The sequence below is a fragment of the Sapajus apella genome, unplaced genomic scaffold, assembly GCF_009761245.1.
Source record: "Sapajus apella isolate SASKATOON/1434 unplaced genomic scaffold, GSC_monkey_1.0 scaffold33, whole genome shotgun sequence".
Taxonomy (NCBI): Eukaryota; Metazoa; Chordata; class Mammalia; order Primates; family Cebidae; genus Sapajus; species Sapajus apella.
Genome location: NW_022436973.1, coordinates 7,776,561 through 7,797,787, shown reverse-complemented (window position 1 = coordinate 7,797,787; position 21,227 = coordinate 7,776,561). Strand labels below are relative to the sequence as shown.

Here is a 21,227-nt window from a genome sequence, read left to right as displayed (position 1 = left end):
CCATGTTGACCAGGATGGCCTCGATCTCTTGACCTCGTGATCCACCCGCCTCGGCCTCCCAAAGTGCTGGGATTACAGGCTTGAGCCACCGCGCCCGGCCGAGGAGCATGTTTAAAAGGCATGGTCCAAATGTTAACCCTAGGACCATTAGCACCAAGGGTCCTGCTAATCCAGTGAGCAGGAATGTTAGCCAGGGGTTTGGGGGAGGGTCTCGGGTGAAAGAAATGAAAGAGTCTTTGTTTGCAGTATATCCTGTTATAGTGGAGATAGTTTCACAACCCCAATGGGGGCAAAAGAATTCATTTAAGTCTCCACAGTTCCATTTTTTTTTTTGTGGGGTGGATCCTGGGCACAGACAAAAGAAGCTCACCTGGAATTTCTACCTAGCTCAGGAGGAATGAAGTTAGACAAAGAACTTTACATTTGAAACCCCTCTGATCCCCGGATGGGGACATGGATGGAGGTATGGTGCTGGGAAATTCCTGTCTTTGAAACACAGGCAATTTTCCTTAACACAGTCCCACAGTCCCCACTTTGAACAGGAAAGTCCAACTGCTATTGGCACACGGGCGTTGCTCACTCTTCAACTACTTCCCGCTGAATTGGGGCGTAGAAGGGGCGCTGCAGTTGAGGTTTCCTCCAGAGGGGAGTCTTCCAGGGGTGCAGGTTGATCTAGAGGTTCAAGATGGAACTTATGAGCCAAGGACATCCAGGTTCCATTTGCAGGATTTGTGGCCTTATGGCTTTAACCCTTGAAGAAACGAATTTGATAAGAAGGTTAAAGATGAGAGACCTGAAGGCCAGCAATAATAGAATGGTTATAAATGGGCCTAGGAGAGGATAGAGCCAGGACAGCCAGTTGTTGAGCAAGCTCCACCATACTGTTTATTGGGAGTCTTTAGCCCTGTGTTTGATTCGGTCCCTGAGTTCTTTAAGACAATACCTGATTGGTTTATAAAGTAGCTGCATTCTTTTCCTAGAAAGACAGGTTCCGGCCGGGCATGGTGGCTCATGCCTATAATCCCAGAACTTTGGGAGGCCGAGGTGGGTGGATCACGAGGTCAGGAGATCAAGACCATCCTGGCCAACATGGTGAAACTCCATCTCTTAAAAAGACATGTTCCTTCTCTCTCTGCTGTTAGCAGATTTAGGGCTCTTCTATTTTGAAGAGCTATGGCAGATAAAGAGTTAAGTTGCTTCTGCAGAGTGGGCTGCCTCTGCAGAGAGAATTACCAACCTTTTCCATGTTATTCTTTAACTCCTGAGACAGCTTATGGTAAAACTCAGTGGAGGTAGTAACTTTTCCAATGCCAATACTAAGTTCTCCTATTATTCCCTCCCCTGCTCCCACTATGAAAGGATTAATTGGAGCTTGAGAGTCTGGTTGCAAATAGAAAAGTTAAGAGTGATAGTCCTGGCCGGGCGCGGTGGCTCACGCCTATAATCCCAGCACTTTGGGAGGCCGAGGCGGGTGGATCACGAGGTCAAGAGATCGAGACCATCCTGGTCAACATGGTGAAACCCCGTCTCTACTAAAACTACAAAAAATTAGCTGGGCATGGTGGTGCATGCCTGTAATCCCAGCTACTCAGGAGGCTGAGGCAGGAGAATTGCCTGAACCCAGGAGGCGGAGGTTGCGGTGAGCCGAGATCGCGCCATTGCACTCCAGCCTGGGTAACAAGACCGAAACTCTGTCTCAAAAAAAAAAGAAAAAAAAAAAAAAAAAAGAGTGATAGTCCTCTTAATGCCAGGATGTAAATTAAGACTCATGAGTAGTTACTTTCCTGGGGATCTCGTTGGAAGAGCAAACGTAGAACCTCTGATGGCTCGCAGGTGTACAAAGGGTCACCTCCTGGAACTTCAGGCTGCGGAGTGGAGGGCCTATGATTTTCTTCAGGTGTCCAAGGCTTCAGCCAAGTGCGATGAACCCACGAATCAACTCCCACCACCTTAACTGCCACTGGGGTAGACAGAATAACCAAAAATGGTTCTTCCCAAGATGGGCCTAGAGAGGGGGGGAGTCTGAGGAGACAGACTTAGCAAGCACTAAGTCTCCGGGGCAGGACAACTCTTTCCCTTTTTCCCTAGGGTGTCCTTCAGGTAAGGTCTTGAGAGCCTGTTGGTACTAGGACTCCCCGGACAGTTACATACTTGGAGGACAACCATCCAGAACAGGAAATTAAAATTGAGAAGGCCATGCCAGTGTCCAGAAGATTGACCTCCTGGCCCTCTATGTCTAGCTTTACCCGGGGCTCGGTGAGGGTGATGGCTTGTGCTGGCACTTGCTCCGGGCACCCTCAGTCCTGCTGTTGGGTCATCTGGTTAGCCACCTCAGGCCCTGGGAACATTCATTCCCTGGGACAGTGTGTCTTCCAATGATCCCCTTGGCACAGTGGGCTAGGACAAGGAGGTGGTCCATTCCTCTGGGGACAGTCTCTCCTGAAGTGTCCCGTTAGGCGGCAGTGATAACAAGCTCTGCCAGACTGCAAGCCTTTCCCTCTTTTGAGCCCCTTACCTTTGCTTCCCTGAAGGCCATGACTAGGGCTGCAGCTTTTCTCTGGTCTCGTCTGTTCCTTTCAGCCTGTCCTCCTGGTCTTTATTATAGAACACCGAGGTTGCTGGATTTAGTAATGATTTTAGGCTCTGTTCTGGCCCCAGGGCCAGCTCGGTCAGAAGACCCTCACCCAGGTGGGCCGAAGGTATTGAGAGGCAGTCACCCAGATAGCCCAACAGTGGATAGCTCTCCAGGACTGAAGGCCCCGAGCAGAGATTCATCCACGTATTTATTTGCTCTTTGACAGGTGATTCATACTAACATGCAAGTGTTCTACATACACACATAACTCAAGAATATTCCAAGTAGGCAGCTGTTATCCACCCACCACTAATTAGAAGCTAAAAGGTATCCTTCACAAAGGCGCCATGGGGGCAGGGTAAACTTTAATGTTTCTCAACAGAATTGTCCTACAAATCTGGGGGCCATCATTTCAAAGGATGGCTAGTTCCCATCAGAGAAATTTCCACCACCTTCCCTCGATATATTTTCCAGATTCTTGGGCAAACCAAGGCCTTCTCATTTGGAGAGTCAATTGGGACCTCTGGGAGGGAGGCTCTGGGAGGAGGGGCATGGTCAGGGCTTTTTCCTAGGATGCAGAGTAATCATAGCTGCCTGTTCTGTTTTCCTGTCTGCCTTTTGGTTTTCTTTGGTCTCCAGTGTTCCTTACCTTTGGTGCCCGCTGCAATATATAACAGCCACCTTATTTTGGGCCCATACAGCATCTAGGAGCTGTAGAATTTCCTCCTTGTACTTTATTTCTTTTCCCCCAGCAGTTATGAGATGAACCAAACTAACTCCATCTTAGATGTGAGCCTGATTGACCCCATCTTGGCTTCTCCCCCCACCATTTCTCCCTCAGGTGCACAACTAGGTCATGCTGTGCACAACCTGGTCACGCTGGACCCAGAATCTTGCAACCGTTGTTACCACTTCCTGCTTGGCAAGCCCCCCTGACTGTTGTGATCAACCCCCTTGGTAACCAACAATCATGAGAACCTCTACCTCCCCTGGCTACCAGTTTCCTCCCCTAACTTGCTTATTCTGCTTCTGTAAAATTCCGCTTTGCCCCCTTACCCTGAGCAACATGTAAAAGGAAATCAAACCCCTTCCTAGGGCCAAGAGATTTGAGCAAGAGCTGACTCTTGGTCGCCGGCAATAAAGGAACTGTGATTCAAACTCAGAGTATGGCATTCTGCATACAACTCAAACGGTTATAACAGTTAAGAGTCCTCTTTCCTTGTATATGGCTCCATGGACATGTAACGTGGCAAAGGCATATTTGGAGTCAGCATATTTGCAGTCAACTGTTCAACTCTTCATTCAATGCGAGCTTTGAATGAAGAGACCCCCCCAAACAGACTTTGTGTGAGCAACATGGCTGTTTATTCACCTGGGTGCAGGTGGGCTGAGGCCGAAAAGGGTGTCAGCGAAGGGCAGTGGGATAGGAGTTGGTTTTATAGGTTTGGGGTGGGCCGTGGAAAGTTACAGAGTAAGATCAGTTACAGTGGTGGGGGTAGGGGCGAGGACTATACGTTACTATAAGTTCACTTATAATGGCAGATGGAGTAAGGTGTAAGAGTGTTAAGATGGTAGGGTGGGGCGGAGGGATATTCACAGAGCAAGAACAGTTAAGATGGCAGGGTGGGGTGAGGAGTATTCACAATATCATAGTAACAGTTAAGATGGGAGACGCTTAACGTCCAGGGGAAGCTGCGCTGGGCTGGGTGATCAGGGATAATGGCGAACGCAGCAGGTGGAAGGTGGGGGGTGGAGGGGCTGTCGACTCTGGGGAGGATGTGTTCCCGGGGTGCAGAGAATGGGAGTGGAGCCGTTGAATTGATATGTGGAAATGCAGTTGGTGAGGCCAAAGGTGCAGGCTAACCAAGTGGTAGCTGGGGCCCGACAGTAGAGGTTTGTACCATTAAAGTCACACTGTGGGAGACGTTACAATAGTGCCCATAGGGAGAACCTGCAAGGTTGTAATTTGGGGAGTGGTAGCAGTGCCCAGACTCTTCTATGTCTTGTGGGTTTAAATGGAGTGTGGATTGGGAGCATGAAGAAATGGACAGGTTGGCAGGTAATTGGGAAGCTAACCCGGCATAAAATAGTGGTTGAGGGTTTAGACAGAGCCAACAGTTTTCCCCAAATCTGGGTTAGATTTGTTGAGGAAGTGGTGAGCCGAGGACAACAAGGTTAGCAGGGTTGTGTCCTCTTTGAGCAGAGTTGGGGTTGTAGGGGAAGGTCATTGAGGGGGAGTATTGTTTGTCTGGATGAGGGGGCTTTGTATCTTTAGGGGGGCTTCTTGTTGTTGTATGACCTGAGTAATGGGTCCTATAGGGTGTTTGGGTTGGGGCGGGGTTATACGCTGAATGGTAAAGATGTTTCCCATGTCCCACCCACTCATATATACCCTGAGACCCCAGGTCCGTCCCGTGTTCCATTTACTATCAGGGGTTTTTACAGTTACTCGAAGTGGGTTGCAAGACCCGGCGGAACATGGGGATGGAGGAGACACTCGCTGAAGGGAAATGAAAGAGTCTGTGTTTTGGTTGTATCCTGATATGGTGGAGATAGTTTCACAACCCCAATAGGGGCAAAAGAACTCACTTAAGTCTCCACAGTTCCATCTTTTTTGGGGGGTGGATCCTGGGCACAGATATAATCCCATGGTCTGGAGTTGTTGCTCTGCCCCTGAACTGCCGCACCCAGCTATACTTCCACTTGTTCTGAAATTTAGGTTTGGGCCCAGGAGGGCACAGAGGTCTAGGGAGAAGGTAATGGGGTTGTTTGGAATGTACTCCAGGGTTAAGTTGACTAGGGTGGATCCCTCCCCGGTTAAGGAACTAACATATTCTCCAGTAGAGCCCTCGGTGAGGACCCATTGATAGTAGGTGGGTTCTAAGGGGGGTTTGCTATAGGGATTTACAGCATGGATTAGGGTGGCAAAGGTGGTAACCGCGAAGAGCACACAAGTCTTAGCTTTAGTGAATCGGGGGATGAGTGGTTGATGCTCCATTGTTCTTCTGGTGGGGCAGCCTTGACGTGTGTGATGAATCCAGGCAGTTAGTCCATCCACCTTGAGTGTGATGGGCGTGGTCAGGATAACCGTGTAGGGTCCCTTCCAATGGAGGGTGAGGCCGGAGGTGGCAAATCTTTCAACAAGAACAGAGTCTCCAGGCTGGAAGGGGGTGTGTTGGCTGGTCTACAAGGTCCAATTGGGTGGGACGGGTGTCCTTGATGAGCTGATGTACCTGGGATTGAACAGACGGAAGTGCCTGTAAGGACTTAAGGAGTGTATAGTTATGGACTTCAGCATGCACGGTATCTGCGGGTCTGGGGAGTAAGGAAGGGGGCCTGCCTAACATGATTTCAAAAGGGTAGAAGCCTTTCTGATAGGGTGTGCATTGGACACAGAGGACAAAAGGAAGCAGGCTGACCCAGCTTTCACCAGTCTCTAGGATAAACTTTGTCAGGGTTTCTTTTAGGGTCCAGATCATTCGTTCGACTTGTCCTGAACTCTGGGGATGATAGGTGCAGTGTAATTTCCAGGATACACCCAGCGCCTTGGCTAGGCCCTGAGAAATTTGTGCAGTAAAGGCAGGCCCATTGTCTGATCCCAGCGTTAGAGGGAGGCTGAACCAAAGAACAAGGTCTTGTAATAGTTTTTTTGTGACCACTAAAGCAGTCTTGGACTTACTGGGGAAGGCCTTGACCCATCCAGAGAACATATCTATAAACACAAGGAGGCATTTATAGCCATTTACTGGGGGTTTTATTTCAGTGAAATCTACTTCCCAGTGCTCCCCAGGGCTAGTCCCTCTGAGTCTCACTCCTACCTGGCTAGACCTCTTTCCTCCCAGATTTATTCGGGCACATACACCACACCGAGTAGTGATTTCCTTGATAAGTTCATGTAAATGGGGAATGTAGTACTTGGTTTTTAGTAGTTCAGTTAGTTTGGTCTGTCCTAAGTGAGTGGCCTGCTGTGTGTCCTTAACTAGGGCCCGTCCTAGAGCCTCAGGGACCACAGTCCTTTGGTCTGGCAGAATTCACCATCCTGTGGAGCTCTGTGTGGCATCCTGTTCGTTTGCAAAGTTCTTCTCACCTGAGGAGTACGTGGGAGTAGGGGGCAGAACTGGGGCAGGCAGGGTCACAAGGAGGGTCAGTGGTTTCACTGGCCCATGGCTGCCTGCCTGGCCTGTAAGTCAGCAGCCCTGTTTCCCATTGCCTCTGGTGAATTCCCCCTTTTGGTGTCCCTTGCAATGGAATAGTGCCACAGTCTTGGGCCTCCATTTAGCCTCCAGCAGGGCTAGAATTTCCTCCTTATTTTTAATGGCTTTTCCTTCCGAGGTAAGTAGTCCTCTTTCTTTATATATTGCTCCATGTGCATGAGCTGTAGCGAAGGCGTAACGCTATTGGTATAAATAATGACAGTCTTTCCTTCTGCCCAGTTTAAGGCTTTTATCAGGACTATAAGTTCAGCCTTGCCGGGCGCAGTGGCTCAAGCCTGTAATCCCAGCACTTTGGGAGGCCGAGGCGGGTGGATCACAAGGTCAAGAGATCGAGACCATCCTGGTCAACATGGTGAAACCCCGTCTCTACTACAAATACAAAAATTCAGCTGGGCATGGTGGCACGTGCCTGTAATCCCAGCTACTCAGGAGGCTGAGGCAGGAGAATTGCCTGAACCCAGGAGGCGGAGGTTGCGGTGAGCCGAGATCGCGCCATTGCACTCCAGCCTGGGTAACAAGAGCGAAACTCCGTCTCAAAAAAAAAAAACAAAAATAAGTTCAGCCTTTTGGGCTGAAGTCCCATGAGGAAGGGCCTGGGCCCAGATAACCTGCTCTAGGGTGACTACGGCTGCCCCCGCATACCTGACTCTGTTGACCATAAAACTGCTGCCATCCGTATACAGTACCTCTTCTGGGTTCCATAAGGGGACGTTGGTGAGGTCCGGTCAAGCAGTTTGGATGACATCTGTTATTTGTTGACAGTCATGTATGGATTCTCCTGGCTTACTGTTAGGCAGCAGTGTGGCCAGATTCAGGACTGTGGTCTTCAGGAACTTGATGTGGGGCTGGTCCAAGAGTACAGCCTGATACCGTACTATGTGGGCATTAGACATCCACCTTCCTGGAGCCCCGCGGAGTAGTGATTCTACTGCATGGGGTGCCACTAGGTTTAATTCCTGCCCCAGAGTCAGTTTGTCCTCCTCCTTTACCAACAGGGCTGTTGCTGCCACGGGCCGAAGGCAGGCTGGAAGGAAGGAAGTCTTTTTGATAGGTAGGCAACTGGCCTGGACAATGGTCCTAATGTCTGGGTGAGCACCCCCTTCATGGTTCCTTGTTTTTCATGTACAAACAACCAGAAGGGTTTAGAAATATCTGGCAAGGCCAGGGCTGGGGCCGAGGTTAGAGTGGCTTTAAGTTTATCAAAAGCCTGTTGTTCTACCACTATCCAAATGAGGGGTTGATTCGCTCCTGTGCAGGCATACAGAGGCTTGGCTATTTTGACAAAACCAAAAATCCATAGCCTGCAGTACCCTATCGCCCCAAGGAAGTCCCAAACTTGGCGTTTTGTGGTAGGGCGGGTGTCTGTAGTACCGCTTAGACTCGGCTGGGCACCAGCACCTGGTTGCCCTTTTCTACAACATAGCCCAGGTAGTAACCTTTTATTGGCAGAGTTGGGCCTTTTTGGCTGAGCCCCGATATTCCAGAGTTTGTAGGGTTAACAGTAACAACTGGGTGGTTTCCTTGCAGGCCTCTTGGGTTCTGGAGGCCAGAAGTAAGTCATCTACATATTGGAGTAGAGTGCACTCAGGGAACTCGGCCCAGAAGGTGGCAAGATCCTGGCTAAGTGCCTCATCAAATAGGGTGGGAGAGTTCTTGAATCCCTGAGGCAGCCGGGTCCACATGAGTTGCCCCAAGTCCCCAGTGTCCAGGTCCGTCCATCCGTCCACTCAAAGGCGGATATGGGTCTGCTGACTGGGGCCAGTGGGATGCAGAAGAATGCATCCTTGAGGTCCAGGATGGTATAGTAATGGTGGTTCGGGTTCAGGAGGCTTAGGAGTGTATATGGATTTGGGACCATGGGGTGGACAATTTTCATTCTGTTATTCACTTCCCTTAAGTCCTCTCCTGGCTGGTAATCCTTTGTGCCAGGTTTTAAAATAGGGAGCAGAGGGGTGTTCCAGGGTGACTTACAGGTGGTCAGAATTCCTCCTTTCAGGAGTCTTGTTATGTACGGAGCAATTCCCCGCCTTGCTTCCTGACTCATTGGGTGTTGCCTTACCTGGACCGGAGCTGTTGTCGCTAACAGTTGGACCACAACTAGGGTATGGTGTTCTGCCAGACCTGGGGGATTGCTCTCAGCCCACACTCTGGGCACACTCTCCTGGATTGGTGGAGGAGGTCTGTCGTTGATACCTGATTTGTTTCCAGTGATAAAGCTTCCTGCAAGAGATACTCATCTGACAGAGCACAAGTGATGAGGATTTGCTGAGGTGCTTTTGATATGGAGGGCAAAGCAGGGATAGAGAGGCAGGCCTGATTTTCGCAGAAGATGGTTGCTTGAAGTTTGTGAAGTAGGTCCCACCCTAATAGCGGGTAAGGGCATTCTGGAAGAACTAAGAAGGAATGGGTAACGGTGCCATTTCCTAACTCATTTTGAGTGAATGTCAGCCAAGCGGTCGCCCGTTCATCACAGGGCCGGAACTCTGGGGCCCTGGAATGTCTCGGGGGTACCTCCCCTAAAGATCCCTGAGGCAGGAGCAGCCATTGGGCGAGGCTCTAAGGGCTTTTGTCTGAGCGATGATGTAAAAGATGAAAGAAATGGAATATCTCGCTGGGGACTCCAAATGTTGTAACCTAGCGAGTGCAAAATCACCACTGAGACAAAGACTAGGCCAAATTACAGGGTCTTCATTGCCGGCGGCCATGGAGGACTCATGTCTCCCTAACCCATGGCCCCAAAAGGAGGGTGTCAAGACCTTTTATGCCCGTAAGCCACCTCCTGGGTGGCGGTGAGGGCAAGGGGCTTTGGACAATCCGATTGTTACTTAAGGGGTTCACAGAAGTCAAGATAAGCATTAGTTTACACATTGTCTAGGTAGAGTGGAAAATTACAGACCTTAGTTACTTATTACAAGTCTTAGTTTTTCTTAAAATGGTGCAGGGGCCAAAATGGCATTGGTTTGGACTGCTTGCCTGTCACATTAGGGCTACAGAGAACAGTTTCATTGGAAAGCCGAGGTATGGTCGAGGTATGCAGTTTATGGGGCAATTTCCATGTCACACTTCCAGTTTAGAAGGTCGGTAGTCGTTAAAGGCTGGTGGATGAAGGCTCATTGCCCTCCTTGAATTTGACCATTCTCATCATCATAGAGGGGTCCCCGAGTTTCCGGGAGGAATGTCTGCAAAGCTGCAAAGACCCGAGGCAGCTTGCCTGATCACCCTGATCTTCTTCCCTGTTCTCCTGGGACAGTGGTTCTGATTTCTCCTTTTGGGGTGAAACCTGGGGCTCGCTATCCTCGGAACTTGACTTCTTGGGGGTCAGCTGGGCCAGCTTTGGTAAAGGGGGGTAGATTGAGGTGTAAGGAGGAGGCATTTCTATCTCCTCTGGTGGTTCCTGCAAAACCTGTTTTTCCTGTTTCCCCTCTGGCTTTTCCTTTGTCTCTGAAGCTCCCGGCAAAGCTGACCCTTCCCTTATTTCAGGCTCGGCTCCGGTCACGAGTGTTTGGTAATAAGCTGCTAGGCTGGGCTGTAACCAAGCAGGTTGGGTTTGGACTATATTCAGCCATAAGTCAATATAAGGAAGCTGGTCTGGATGCCCTGGCTGTCCTTCGACCCCAATCACCACTTGACAGACGCGGCAAATCTTTTCCCTATCCAATGTCCCTTGGCCAGCCATCTGGCATTAAAATAAGGCCATTCTATTTCACAAAGGGTTCTTTTTTTTTTTTTTTTTGAGACGGAGTTTCGCTCTTGTTACCCAGGCTGGACTGCAATGGCGCGATCTCGGCTCACCACAACCTCCACCTCCTGGGTTCAGGCAATTCTCCTGCCTCAGCCTCCTGAGTAGCTGGGATTACAGGCACGCGCCACCATGCCCAGCTAATTTTTTGTAGTTTTAGTAGAGACGGGGTTTCACCGTGTTGACCAGGATGGTCTCGATCTCTTGACCTCGTGATCCACCCGCCTCGGCCTCCCAAAGTGCTGGGATTACAGGCGTGAGCCACCGCGCCCGGCCCTCACAAAGGGTTCTTAACCTCCGGGGGGTTAACTTGATTCTACAGTCCCACCTATAACCACTCGTAAAGTTCTCTAACACATTCCAGTGGGGTGGGTTTCGATGAATTCCCTCCCATTTCCTCCCAGTTCATGGTGCCACGCACACTCTCTTACTTTTGCTTCAGACCGAACACTCCACTGCCCTCATTCACACACTTCCCCGCTCCCAGGTCCTCTTGTCACTGTAGGGTGTAGGTTTGGTCTGACTTTGTGAGCCACTCCCGCGTCCTGGGTCGGATTACCCGGTACCCCTGCCACCCTGGAGTTGATCAGGCTCCCCTTCTGTCCTTATGGGACAGGTCCTGCCTGAGTCCCCAAATCTTACCTCAGTCCTGCAGCGGGCTGTCCCCGGAATTGTCCTGTAGCCCCTTCGGTTCCGTTGCGCTGTTGGGGAGGGGTATCAGGTCACGGGAGAGTCTCTCCCACCTCGGGTACAAGTTGGCGAGATGGCACCCCTGAGGTCACAGGATTCCCCCGACTCGGGGCCCAAAACCCGGCGGCAAAGGAGACAGTAAACCTGTCGTCTCCTTTCCCAGCCAATGCACCAGAAATGTTGCCAAAACTGAGGGACAGGAGACACCAATGAATGGAACAGGAGGATTTTATTAAGGTGGCCGCCGGCTCAGCGGACTAGCATCCCAAGGCTGAGGCCCAACAAAGACAGAGCCCAACTTTTATGTATGCGACCGTAGGGGGTCGGCCATCCAGTGGCGCGAAATTTGCAAGAAGGGAAGTGAGCTCACAGAGGCAGGACAAAGCAGTTTATCAAGCAGTGACAGCTGTTGCAGCTTGTCCAGGCTTGTGACCTGGGAAAACAGGAACTCACAGGACTTTGACAACTTTTGCAAAAACGCAGTTACTCGGCAGAACAAAGAACAGGCCTGGGAAATAAAGGGTACTTGTTAAACTTGCTCTTGTTAAAACACGTGCTCTGAGTGAAGAGTCCCCTAAACGGGCTTTGTGTGAGCCACATGGCTGTTTATTCACCCCGGTTCGGGTGGGGTGAGGCCGAAAATGGAGTGAGTGGAGGGCAGAGAGAAGTTGGTTTTACCCCATTGTTTGGGGTAAATCTTCCAACTATTTCATGTTTTCTAATTCTAGAAGACCCCCCCAGAGGTGTATGTGCAGTCATGGGGGTCCCCATGCCGTCCGCACCAGGGTCAGACCTTACAGTTCTTATCTCTGTTCCGAGATGAGAGGGGGACCCTGGAGCCTGTACTTGAAGGCTCTGGCTGTAGAGAGGCTGTCAGAGCTATGCCTATCTCTAGGCCTTGGGGTGAGCCAGCCTGGGAAACTTCTTTTTCTTTTTATTTCTACTTCATTGTCAACCAGGCAGGAGTGCAATGACATGATCTCGGCTCACTGCAGCCTCTACCTTCAGGGTTCAAGTAATCCTTTCACCTCAGCCTGTCAAGATGCTGGGACTACAGAAGCATGCCACCATGCCAGGCTTATTTATTTATTTATTTGTTTGTTTGTTTATTTTATTTAGTTTTGAGACAGAGTCTCACTCTGTCGCCCAGGCTGGAGTGCAATGGCACAGTCGTCTGCCTACCAGGTTCAAGTGATTCTCATGCCTCAGATTCCCAGGTAGCTGGGACTACAGGCACACACCACCCCACCTGGCTCACTTTTGTATTTTTGGGAAAAGATGAGGTTTCACTGTGTCGGCTAGGCTGGTCTTCATCTGTAATAGCCTAACTTGTGCTAGCCTAAGTCCATCTTAGCTGCAAGCTTTAGCTTCGCTTCTTTCTCCCTGCCACAGCTCCCACAGGTGCATTACTAAGTCACGCTGCACTTAGAGCCTTAAACCGTTAAGGTTTGGGTTACGCTGTTCTCAGTACCTGTGAGGAAGGAGATCCAGGCATCTGGGATCAACTTCACCTTTGATTATCACACAGCATTTCCATAGAAGAAAAGGCTGACCGACTGACGCCGCCTGTTTCACCTTCCTGTAGGTGGCAGACTTGGTCTTGGGGAAAACTCTCCAGAAGACACTGTTTTTACTTAAAACAAGATCAAACCCAGGAACCTTTTAACGTGATTCCTGAAGCTGTAAACCCAGAAACCCTTTCATATGTGATTCCTAAAACTGTAAACCGAAATCCTTTCATATGTGATTTCTAAGGCTGTAAACCTAAGATTCTTCTGTAACATAGCTAGCCTAAAGTTAGAACCTGAGCAATGCCATTTTATACAAGACAAAGCTGTTTTCCAAAGTTAAGTTGTAATGGCTGCCCCATTCTCCTCACAATAACTGCTGGCCTTGGCTTCTGTAAATAAAACTGCTAGTTTGCTCTGCGAAATAACTACTATGTAAAGCTGCTTAAACTTTGCTTATCAATAACTGCTCTCCGTGGCCCTAATGTGACAGGCAAGCAGTCCTAACCCACGCCATCTTGGCTCCCGCGACTTGTAATAAGTAACTAAGGTCTGTGATTTCCATCTTACCCAGATAATGTGTAAACAAATGTTTATCTTAACTTCTGCAAACCACTTAAGTAACAAACGGAATGACAAAAGTCACCTGGCCCTTGGAATATCCGGAGCCCTCGTCTCCACCCAGGAGGTGATTTACAGAATCCATTAGCCCTAGGAATGTCTGAAGCCTTTTGATCCCCATCCCCGCTCCTCACCCCCACTCCCAAGGTGGTTTTTCGGGTATAAAAAGTCTTGACACCCTCCTTTCAACACCACAGGTTGGAGAGACGTGAGTCCTCTGTGGTCGCCGGCATAATAAAGACCCTGCAATTTGGCATACTTTTGTCTTGGTGTTAATTTTCTATGCTCGGTCCAGTATAACACTTCCACCTGTAATATCTGAAGTATAACCCTATATAAAGGTAGAACCTTCCTTTGTTAAACGAGCTGGGTAATTTGGAACCATCACTCAGCTCCTGGCCGTAATATTAATAATATTAATAATGATAATAATAATAAAACCTTTCCTTCCCCATTTGGTGTTTGGGAGCTCTGTTTCTCGTGGCCACTCCTGCAACACCAGTAACCAAGGTAACTGTGTCCTGCTTGGCAAGTTTACCTGCTGTTGTAAATACTCCTCTTGTAATTAATTGTATCAAAAGTCCCCCCTGCTACCCCCTTTAATAATTGTTTGAAAGTACCTTTACTAACCAGCAACTGTGGGAACCTTCTGCCTCCTGGTTACCAGCCTCCTCCTACTAACTTGTTTGTTCTGCTTCTGTAAAATTCTACTTCAGCTAGGCTCCCCCTCCCCTTCTCTAAGCAAGGTATATAAAAAAAAATGCAGCCCCTTCCTCAGGGCCAAAAAATTTGAAGCATAAGCTAACTCACGGTCGCTGGCATTAAAAAAGTCGCTGGCATTAAAAAACTTGTAATTTAAACTCAAAGTGTGGCATTTTCCATACAACTCGCTGGAGTATAACACATCTCCTGGCCTCAAGCCATTCACCCACCTCGACCTCCCAAAGTGCTGGAATTACAGGTGTCAGCTACCATGGCTGGCCTTTTTTTTTTTTTTTTTTTTTTTTGGTAGAGACAGAATTTACTGTGTTGGCCCGATCTGTCTCCAACACCTGAGCTTTAGTGATTTGCCCTCCTTGGCCTCTCAAAGTGCTGGGATTACAGGAATGAATCACTGTGCCCGGACTTTTTTAATTAAAAAATTCATTTATTGAATTTAGTGAATTTTCTATTCATTAAATTAATGAAATAAAATTAATGAATTTTTTAATTCATTTGTTTCTGTTTCTTTTTTTTTTTTTTTTAAAGATGGGGTTTCACCATGATGGTCAGGCTGGTCTTGAACTCCTGACCTCAGGTGATCCACCCACCTCGGCCTCCCAAAGTGCTAGGATTATAGGTGTGAGCCACCACACCCTCTCATTTGTTTCTATTTCTAATCCATCTTCTTCATCTCCACTCCCACCCCTTAAATTCAATTGTAGTCTCAGAAAGATAGTAAAAAAATTAAAAAATAGAGTTGTTTTTAAGGTTTAGGCTCATGCCTGTAATCCCAGCACTTTGGGAGGCCGAGGTGGGCGGATCACCTGAGGTCAGGAGTTCAAGACCAGCCTGGCCAACATGGTGAAACCCTGTCTCTATTATAAAAAAGAAAATAAATAAATAAATAAATAAATAAACAGAACATTTTTGTTTCTTTTTTTTTTTAAATTAGAACATTTTCCTTAATGAAATAAGAACAATAAAATTGTTCACTTTTTTGGGGGGACATAGTTTTCACTGTCACCTAGGCTGGAGTGCGGTGGCGCGATCTCAGCTCACTGCAACTTCTGCCCCTAGGTTCAAGCAATTCTCCTGCCTCAGCCTCCCAAGGAGCTGGGATTATAGGTGCCCACCACCACACCCGGCTAATTTCTGTGTTTTTAGTGGAGACAGGGTTTCACCATGTTGGCCAGGCTGATCTTGAACTCCTAACCTCAAGTAATCTGCCCACCTTGGCCTCCCAAAGTGGTAGGATTACAGGCGTGAGCCATCGCGCCCAACCTAAAATTGTTCATCTTTTTTTTTTCCTTTTTTTTTTGAGACGGAGTCCTTGCTCTTTTACCTAGGCTGGAGTGCAGAGGCGCAATCTCAGCTCATTGCAACCTTTGCCTCCCGGGTTCAAGCAATTCTCTACCTCAGCCTCCCGAGTAGCTGGGATTACAGGCACCCACCACCACGTCCGGCTAATTTTTTGTATTTTTAGTAGAGACGGGGTTTCACCATCTTAGCCAGACTGGTCTTGAACTCCTGAACTTGTGATCCAGCTGCCTCGGCCTTCCAAAGTGCTGGGATTACAGGTGTGAGCCACCTCGCCCGGCCAATTGTTCATCTTAGCTAGTGGAAAGCTACACTCGATATTTTATAGCTTTTAAATAAATTCACCCAAAAATCTGAGTAAGGTCTGTAGGCTAATTATACCAATGTCAAGTTCCAGGTTTTGAAAAAGTACTATACGTACTATGTGGTAAGACGCTACCATTAAGAGAAAATGAAGGCCAGGCACAGTGGCTCATGCCTGTAATGCCAGCATTTTGAGAGGCCAAGGTAGGAGGATTGCGTGAAGCCAGGAGTTTGAGACCAGCCTGGGCAACACAGCAAGACTCCTTCTCTACACACACACACACACACGAAATTAGCCAGACGTGGTGGTGTGCCCCTTTATTCCCACCTACTTGGGAGGTTCGGGTGGGAGGATCACTAGAGTCCAGGAGTTAAAGGCTGTAATGAGTTATGATAGTATCACTGCACTCCAGCCTGGGTGACGGAGCAAGACTCTGTCTCTAAAAAAAATGAAATAAAGTAAAAATAAAGAATAAAATGAGAAAATGGATGATGGGTGCATGGGACTTCTCTGTACTATTTTTATAGTTTGTTATGTGTCTATGGTTATTTCAAAATAAAAAGATTTTTAAAATTGTCTAGGCCGGGTGCAGTGGCTCATGCCTGTAATCCCAACACTTTGGGAGGCTGAGGCAGATGGATCAGGAGGTCAGGAGTTTGAGACCAGCCTGGCCAACATGGTGAAACCCTGTCTCTACTAAAAACATAAAAAATTAGCCGGGCATGGTGGCGGGCGCCTATAATCTCAGCTACTGGGGAGGCTGAGGCAGACAATCACTTGAACTAGGAAGGCAGAGGTTGCAGTGAGCCAAGACTGTGCCATTGCACCTCAGCTTGGGCAACAAGAGCAAAACTCTGTCTCAAAAGAAAAAAAAAACATGGCCGGGCGCAGTGGCTCACGCCTGTAATCCCAGCACTGTGGGAGGCCGAGGCGGGTGGATCACGAGGTCAAGAGATCGAGACCATTCTGGTCAACATGGTGAAACCCCGTCTCTACTAAAAATACAAAAAATTAGCTGGACATGGTGGCGCGTGCCTGTAATCCCAGCTACTCAGGAGGCTGGGGCAGGAGAATTGCCTGAACCAGGGAGGCGGAGGTTGCGGTGAGCCGAGATCGCCATTGCACTCCAGCCTGGGTAACAAGAGCGAAACTCCGTCTCAAAAAAAAAAAGAAAAAAAAAACATTATCTACCAGCCTGGGCTACGTAGGGAGACTCTATCTCTACAAACAATATAAAAATTGACCATTGTAGAAAAAAAAAGAAAAACAAACAAACAAACAAAAAAATTGGCCATTGTGATACCAGCTACTCAGGAAGCTGAGGTAGGGAATCACTTGAGCCCAGGAGGTCGAGGCTTTGGTGATCTGTGATTGCTCCGCTGCACTCCAGCCTGGGTGACAGAGTAGTGAGACCTTGTCTTAAAAAACAAAAAATCATCTAGGAAAAGATGCATAGCAAGTTTCATTGCTGTTTCATTTACAACAGCTGGTATAATTTTTTTAAGTTTTGCAAACTCATACAATTTACGATTTTAATCATTTTATTTATTTATTTATTTTGAGACGGAGTTTTGCTCTTGTTGCCCAGGCTGGAGTGCAATGGTGAGATCTTGGCTCACTGCAACCTCCACCTTCTGGGTTCAAGTGATTCTCCTGCCTCCACTTCCCAAGTAGCTGGGATTACAGGCATGCACCACTATGTCTAGCTAATTTTGTGTTTTTAGTAGAGATGGGGGTTTTACCATCTTAGCCAGGCTGGTCTTGAACTCCTGACCTTGTGATCCACCCACCTCGGCCTCCCAAAGTGCTGGGATTACAGATGTGAACCACCGCTCCCAGGCCATTTTAACCATTTTAAAAAACATTTTGGCTGGGTGCGGTGGTTCATGCCTGTACTCCTAGCACTTTGGGAGGCTAAGGCAGACGGATTGCCTGAGCTCAGGAGTTTGAGACCAGCCTGGGCAACACGGTGAAACCTCATCTCTACTAAAACATAAAAAATTAGCCAGGTGTGGCAGCGTGTGCCTGTAATCCCAGCTACACGGCAGGCTGAGGCAGGAGAATTGCTTGAACCCAGGAGGCAGAGGTTACAGTGAGCCGAGATCGTGCCACTGCACTCCAGCCTAGGCAGTAGAGCAAGACTCCATTTCAAAAAAAAAATATATATATATATATTTATATATTTTTATATTTTTTATTTTTGTTTTTATTTTATATTTTTTTAAATTTAATTTTATTTTTTGAGACAGAGTTTCACTCTTACTGCCCAGACCGGAGGGCAATGGTGCGATCTTGGCTCACTGCAACATCCACCTCCCCAGTTCAAGCAATACTCCTGCCTCAGTCTCCCAAGTAGCTGGGCTTACAAGCACAGGCCACCATACTCCGATAATTTTGTATTTTCAGTAGAGACGGGGTTTTTCCATGTTGGTCAGGCTGGTCTCGAACTCCCAACCTCAGGTGATCCGCCCACCTCAGCCTCCCAAAGTACTGGGATTACAGGCATAAGCCACCACTCCCAGCCAAAATTTATTTTATTTTAAGTTCTGGGATACATGTGCAGGATGTACAGGTTTGTTACATAGGTAAACAAATGCCATGGTGGTTTGCTGCACCTATCAACCCATCACGTAGGCATTCAGCCCTGCCTGCATTAGCTATCCTGATGCTCTTCCTCCCATTGGGCCTCCTTGCCGGGCAGGCCCCAGTGTGTGTTGTTCCCCTCCCTGTGTGCATGTGTTATCATTGCATTTTAACCAAATTTTTTTACGTGCAACCATCATCACTATCTAGTCTCAGAACACATTCATCACTCCAAGCATACTGTAGTGACTAATACATTGAATAAGAATAGAATGAATAATACAGTGACATTCATATACCCACTACCCATTTTTTCCAGATCTTAACATTGCTTTGTTTTTGCTGTTCTGGTGTTCAGGTATGAATATATGTCTATTTATTCTGTTAAAGTATATTCAGTCTTCCTAAATATGAGAACTCTTGTCTTTCATCAATTCTGGGTAATTCTCAGCCATTTCTTTCAAATACCGCCTCTCCCTTATTCTCAGTATTTGCTCATACTAGGAAATTCGTGTTAGGCAAATGTTGGATTCTTTTTCTTTCTAGCCTTCAAGTATCTGAATCTCTCTTTTACATCTACGATCGTATTTCTATTACATTCTGGGTAATTTTTTTCAGCTCCTTCTGTTCAATATTTCTCTCTCTCTTTTTTTTTTTTTTTTTTTTTGACAGAGTTCTCACTCTGTCACCCAGGCTGGAGTACAGTGGCCCGATCTTGGCTCACTGCAACCTCCACCTTCCGAGTTCAAGCAGTTCTCCTGCCTCAGCCTCCCAAGTAGCTGGAAATACAGACATGCACCACCATGCCCAGCTAATTTTTGTATTTTTAGTAGAGACGGGGGTTTCACCATATTGGCCAGGCTAGTCTCAAACTCCTGACCTCAGGTGATCCACCCGCCTCAGCCTCCCAAAGTGCTGGGATGTGAGCCACCGCACCCGGCCAATATTTCTCTCTTTAACTGTGCCTAATTGGTTGTTTAGCCCTTCTACTGGTTTTAAAATTCGAATGACTATTTTTCATTTCTAGAAATTCTTTGAAATTTACTTTCAAGTCTTCTTGGTCTGAGAGGATCTTTACATTTTTATTTTTTCTTAAATGTCTTTAATTCTAAACATATTTATAGTGTTTATCTGATAGTGTCATTATCTCAAATTCATGAGGGTCTAGGCTTGCTGCTGATGATGTCTACTGATTCCTGTTCATGACGGACGGTTTCTTCATGTGTTTTGTAACATTAGACCAGGTGCATCTTTCACAGGATTGTGTTTTTCTGTTTTTGTTTGTTTGTTTGTTTTTTGAGATGGAGTCTTGCTCTGTCACCCAGGCTGGAGTGCAGTGGTGTGATCTCGCTTTACTGAGACCTCCTCCCAGGTTCAAGCAATTCTCCTGCCTTAGCCTCCCAAGTGGCTGAGACTACAGGCATATGCCACCATGCCCGGCTAATTTTTTGTATTTTTAGTAGAGACAGGGTTTCACGGTGTTAGCCCGGATGATCTCCATCTCTGGACCTCGTGATCTGCCTGCCTGGCCTCCCAAAGTGCTTGGATTACAGGTGTGAGCCACCGTACCCGGCCTGTTTTTCTTTTTTTTGAAACAGAATTTTGCTCTTGTTGCCCAGGCTGGAGTGCAATGGCATGATCTCAGCTCGCCGCAACCTCTGCCTCCTTGGTTCAAGTGATTTTCCCGCCTCAGCCTCCCAAGTAGCTGGGACTACAGGCATGTGCCATTATATCTGGCTAATTTTGTATTTTTAGTAGAGATGGGGTTTCTCCATGTTGGTCAGGCTGGTCTCGAACTCCTGACCTCAGGTGATCCACCTGCCTTGGCCTCCCAAAGTTCTTTTTTTTTTTTTTTAGAGACAGAGTCTCGGTCTGTTGCCTAGTCTGGAGTGCAGTGGCACTATCACAGCTCACTGCAGCCTCAACTTCCCCAGGCTCAGACAATCCTTCCACCTCAGCCTCCTGATAGCTGCAACCACAGGCACATGGCACCACACCCAGTTAATTTTTGTATTTTTTGGAGAGCCAGAGCTTCACCATATTGCCCAGGATGGTCTCGAACTTCTGAGTTCAGGTAATCCTCCCACCTTGGCTTCCCAAAGTACTGGGATTATAGGTGTGAGCCACCATGCCTGGCCAGAAGGCTTTAATCAGGCAGTGTAGCTGAGGAGATGGGAGGTCAGTCTCAATCTCAAATCCAACTCCCTGGGTTTGAGAGGTTTAGGTAGCAGGAAAGAAATGTAACAACATGTAAGAAAACAGGAACTAGGGAGGAGTAAGGAAGCAAATCATGATAAATGAAGGGTCCCACAGCTCTCATTGTCTAGATGTGGCTGGTAATCCATTGTGTTTCAGTCCTTTGATTTTTTTTTTTTTTTTTTTTTTGAGACAGGGTCTCACTCTGGCACCCAGGCTGTAGTGCATTGGTGCCATCTCAGCACACTATTGCAACCTCTGCCTCTGGGACTCAAGCAATCCTTTTGCCTCAGCCTCCAGAGTAGCTGGGACTATAGGCACGTGCCACCATGCCTGACTAATTTTTGTATTGTATGTAGAGATGGGGTCTATGCTATGTTACCCAGGTTGATCTCAAACTCCTGAGCTCAAGCGATTCACCAACTTTGACCTTCCAAGGTGCTGGGATTACAGGCGTGAGCTAACAAGTGCAGCCCCTTTAAAAGCAGGGTTGAGGCCGGGCGCGGTGGCTCAAGCCTGTAATCCCAGCACTTTGGGAGGCCAAGGCGGGTGGATCACGAGGTCAAGAGATCGAGACCATCCTGGTCAACATGGTGAAACCCTGTCTCTACTAAAAATACAAAAAATTAGCTGGGCATGGTGGTGCATGCCTGTAATCCCAGCTACTCAGGAGGCTGAGGCAGGAGAATTGCCTGAACCCAGGAGGCGGAGGTTGCGATGAGCCGAGATCACGCCATTGCACTCCAGCCTGGGTAACATGAGTGAAACTCCGTCTCAA

The 21,227-nt window shown here is 47.8% G+C and overlaps 1 long non-coding RNA gene across 1 annotated transcript; it reads right to left on the bottom strand.

Annotated features, from left to right (window-relative positions):
• Positions 1-5,193: 5,193 nt before the first annotated feature.
• Positions 5,194-11,635, bottom strand: LOC116562765. The gene is made up of 2 exons (XR_004274090.1): positions 11,171-11,635; positions 5,194-5,808 (listed from the first exon to the last, which is right to left on the bottom strand). It is a non-coding gene; the product is annotated as an uncharacterized LOC116562765 (long non-coding RNA).
• Positions 11,636-21,227: the final 9,592 nt, after the last annotated feature.